Source organism: Olea europaea, chromosome 12, assembly GCF_002742605.1.
Source record: "Olea europaea var. sylvestris chromosome 12, O_europaea_v1, whole genome shotgun sequence".
Lineage (NCBI taxonomy): Eukaryota > Viridiplantae > Streptophyta > Magnoliopsida > Lamiales > Oleaceae > Olea > Olea europaea.
In genome coordinates, this window is record NC_036248.1 from 4,863,952 (window position 1) to 4,868,970 (window position 5,019).

General features: G+C 32.9%; 1 pseudogene; it reads left to right on the forward strand.

Annotated features, from left to right (window-relative positions):
- The first annotated feature begins 645 nt into the window (after nt 1-645).
- On the forward strand, nt 646-2,733 carry LOC111405305 (annotated as a pseudogene).
- The last annotated feature ends 2,286 nt before the right edge of the window (nt 2,734-5,019 follow it).

Genomic DNA, 5,019 nt, shown 5'->3' on the forward strand with positions numbered 1-5,019 from the left:
TAATCATATCTACACATTTTGACTATTCATAGTGTTCCATGTATTAAGTCCTTGTTTGGTGGGGGATTAAAATAAGATTTTTAATAGATTTTGATAAAAATTGATGAAATGTATGATTGAAAAGTTGTAGGTCTCATAAAATGGATAGTTAAAATTAGTTGTTGATTTTGACTTAAATTAAAATTTTAATTTTAATTTGTACCAAATGGAGTCTAAATCTATCAATTTACATTATGCCATTGATAAAGTTAATTGTTCCAATAGTCACTGATATTAAGTTCATGTCATTGATTGGTCATTGAAATTTAAAATATCGAGTTTTGACCACTGTATTTTGAAAAATATTGTACATTACTATAAATTTGATATTTTTCCAAGTTCAACATTTATACTAGTAAGTAACGTACGACATTTTTCGAGGTTCAGTGGCTAAAACTCAACATTTTAAATTTCGGTGAACAATTGAAGACATAGACCTAAATTCAGCGATCAAAACTTGACATTTTAAATTTCGATGATCAATCAAAAACATGAGTTTAAGTTCAGTGACCATTGGAACAATTAATTCGCCATTGACATTATGGTTGTCAATTTCACTCCCTCTTGACAATTACACTGACTCATTATATAATTTTAAATCTGTAGAAAAATAAAATTTGGTCAAAAAATGAGATTCAGACGGGGCTTAATTGTTTATAAATACTGATACTTAAGAAAATCCATACACTACCATGTAACAGAAAGCATGTTGAGTATTAAGCTACAATATTATGAATTCCTCGGTCAATCATATCTGCTCGCTCTTATCGCTATATTTCTTCTATGGCATTTCATCAAAAAGGTGCCCGGCAACAAAAAACTCCCGCCGTCTCCGTCAAAGCTCCCAATTATCGGAAACCTCCACCAACTGAGCTCACTCCCTCACCATTCTCTTCAATACCTGGCCAGAAAACACGGCCCATTAATGCTTCTCCACTTCGGAAGTGAGCCAGCGCTTATCGTTTCATCGGCGGATGCCGCCAGAGAAATTATGAAAACCCACGATATCATCTTTTCTAACAGGCCAGATTCCAGCGTTGCACGGCGGCTTCTGTACGACGGGAAGGATTTGTCAATTGCTCCATACGGAGAATACTGGCGACAGTTGAAAAGCATATTTGTACTTCAGCTTCTGAGTAATAAAAGGGTACAATCGTTTCGAGCTATAAGGGAAGAAGAAACTGTCTTGATGATGGAAAAGATTAAGAAATCGTATATTTCTTCATCGCAATTGAATTTGAGTGATATGTTTACCGAGCTTACAATTGATGTGGTCTGTAGATCGGCCTTCGGGAGGAACTACTGGGATGGGGCGATTGGGGAGAAATTTCTATTTCTGATGAGAGAACTTTTGGAGATTTTGGGGAGTTTTAGTGTTGGAGAATTCATTCCATGCCTAGCGTGGATAAATCGTGTTAATGGTTTTGATGCTAGAATGGATTTTGTTGCTAAAGAAGTTGATGAATTATTTGAAGGAGTGATTGAAGAACGATTGAAAAATGATGTGGAAAATTTAAGTGGAACAGATGAAAGTAGAGAAAATTTTCTTGATATTCTGGTTAAGATTTACAAGGATAATACCACTGGTGTTGCAATTGATAGAGATAGTATCAAAGCAATAATTTTGGTGAGGACCTCTCTCTCTCTCCCCCCATCCCTACCCCGTCCCTCCCCTTTATCTAAGAGCTTAAATAGTTAGGGAGAGAACTCATAGGATTATTAAATGTCTGACACGCAAACAATGGGTAGCAACAAGATTGGAATATTGGATTTTGTCACGTCATTTAAAAGCTTCATATGGCAGCTTAAAAACGAAATTGAACTACCTATATAAACTCTTGTGTGACACTATAAATTCTGTTGATGTTACTTTTTCTTGAATTTTCTTGATTTGCTTTCAGGATATGTTCGCTGGTGGAACTGATACAACATCCACAGTTCTAGAGTGGGCAATGTCCGAGCTCATAAGACACCCAACCATCATGAGAAGTTGCAAAATGAGGTTAGGGGAATTCTCAATGGCAAAAAAGACGTGACTAACAATGACTTAAAGAAAATGCATTATTTGAAAGTCGTTATCAAGGAAACTCTTCGATACCATACTCCAATCCCATTATTAGTTCCTCGCGAAGCAAGCAAAGATGTTAATATAATGGGATATGACATTGCAGCAGGGACAATGGTTATGATCAATGCATGGGCTATTGGTCGAGACCCTGCTTTTTGGGACGAACCAGAAAAGTTTAAACCTGAGAGATTCTTAAATTCTTCGATAGATTTCAAAGGACTCGATTTTCAGTTGATCCCATTTGGAGCTGGCCGAAGAGGTTGTCCTGGGATGGCTTTTGCAATGGCAACCAATGAACTTGTGTTAGCAAATCTTGTGCAGAAATTTGATTGGGCATTGCCTAATGAAGTAAAAGGGGAGGATTTGGACATGAGTGAACGCCCTGGTCTTACAATTCGAAGAAAAGTTCCTCATTTTGCTGTTGCAACTCAATGCCATTTCTAATCTAATAAATAAGATGCTTTGATATCCATGTAACTTGAAGAAATAAATTTGTTTCAATCATTGGATTGAATTGTAATATTACCGAAACCAGAGTCCATTTTGTTTCTACATTGTGAACACATATTCTCATGAATTATTCCGTCACAGGATTATTACAGGAAGCCTGCAATTTTGTATGTTAATAATTTTTTGACGTTATAGAATAAAATTTGTAGCTGACCTAATATTTTGTACGTCATTTGATGAGTTGAAGTCCATCTTCGACAATAAAATTTAATTAGAGAAAGAAAAAACCATATCTCGTGTGAAAAATTTTGAGTTAATTTCACATGTAGTTGATAGATTTCACATATGTATAAAAATTCAAGATGGTCTTTAGTCCATGTTGGGTCTCGATTTTTCAAAATTTATTTTTTGTCGAACTTATCTTTAATCGAACATTTTATGGAATTAGTAATATTTATTAAATTCAATAACACATTTCATCAACGTTTATTAAAATTCATTAAAAATATGATTTTTATCAAAATCAAACGGGGGTTTAATTTTTTTTGACTTAATTATACATAAATGATCGAAAATACTAACTTTTAAGCGATCAAAGAAATTTGCTAGCAAATTGTAACTGTTACTCGTCAAATTATGCGTTTGATTAGTTGATTTTAGCAAGAAATTGACTAATACATTAAACTATAATATTTTCACTTCCTTGTCAAATTTGCCGACTAAAGGAAAGTTACTAGAAGTGCTTGACCAAGACCCATAGAAAATCATTAGCTTTAATTTATTAATTTCGTGGTGAAATAATTCAAACCTCTTTAATAGATTAGTTGAGATAGTTTTTGTATATAATCATGTTTGAATCGATCATTCATTCGATGATGACTAGCAAAAAATCAACTCTATTGTTGGCACTTACCTTTCGATGATATATAAGTTGAGTCATCATATCTATATCTCCTTATGGGAAAATTGCAACAGCGATCTCTAACCTTTCACTTTTTTTGCAGACTTTAACCTAATCTTCACTTTGTGTCATCCACAATTCCAAAACTTTTAAAAGTATTCACCTATTTGACTCTTAGTTAACCAAAAAAGTCAAAATTTGACAAATTTGGACCAAATAAAAAAGGGTAAGATAGTACTTTTATATTTTCCTTGCATTAAATTTAAATAAACAATCAAAAGTATAAAAAATAAAAAAATAGAAAACAAAAAATTCTCTTCTTCAAACATCCCATGCCTGCCACGCCCCCTTTCCCAACCAACAGCAACGCCGGCACATTATCAATCGATCGGTCACTACCACTACCATCATACAAGGGCATCGTAAACCACCACCACCATAATCAAACCACAACCAACCACCATCATCTACACAAAAACCAACTACCAAAAATTACATCATATTTGAACTATAGCATATTCTAATCTTGCAATTAATTTTCTAATTTCAATCGCAATTGATTACAGAGTAACATCACCCACAACCCCAAGATCCATCCATACTTCCAGTGTTTGGCTTTGTTCCTGAGCTTGTCCAATTGCCATATAGGAGAATTTTTGCTAGTGGGGTTCTAAGGGACAAGCCTTTTCGGTTTTCACTCCTGTTACTACTTCATTTGCTATTGCTGCTATGGATTATTGTTTGTAATGGACAATCTAATTCCGTAATTTAGTGAATTTAAGAAAATAGGAGCTATAATATATATGGCGGTGGCAGTGAAAACTTGGTAGATACCAGTGGTAGTGGTGGTGGAGACGAGTTTTACCAAATGGCGATGTCAACAGAAGGTAGAGGTTGTGGTGGTGTTGCCTTGGTGTTTTCCGACGAAGAGAGAAAGGAAAGGGATATACATGAAAATGGCCCAAATAGTATATAACCTTTTCCAAATTGGCCGTTGACTTTTTTAGAAATTTGAAACTACCCAAAATATCCTTGAAAAAATTTATCAACTAACCCTTTATATAATAAAAAGTTTCTTTTTTAGTCCTTAAAAAATCTAACAAATAATTTTTCTAAAAATTTGTAAAAATTATTAATGAATAATTATAAAATAGAAAAGCCCAAATATAAGAGAGGACCATATAATATAAAAAAGGTTGTTAAAAATAAAAAAGAAATTAAATTTGAAAAAGAAATTGATAAGATAGGATATCAAGAACAATTATATGCATCACAAGAAATATTAAAATGTTTTAAAGAAAACTTATTAGAAAATTTCGCTAAAGGAATTGTAAGGTCAATAATCATAAAAGATATACAAGATATAATAGATAAATTGGCAAAAAGAATGAAAAGTATCTCAAAATATGAAATACCTTTTGGAACAGACATAGATATGATAACAAATATTGATATTATAAATTCTCAAACATTATTAGATTTTGAAGAATTACTTAAAAATTTATGAAAAAGATAATAAAAAATAGATTACCACAAGCATACAAAAAATTAGTTTTTAACC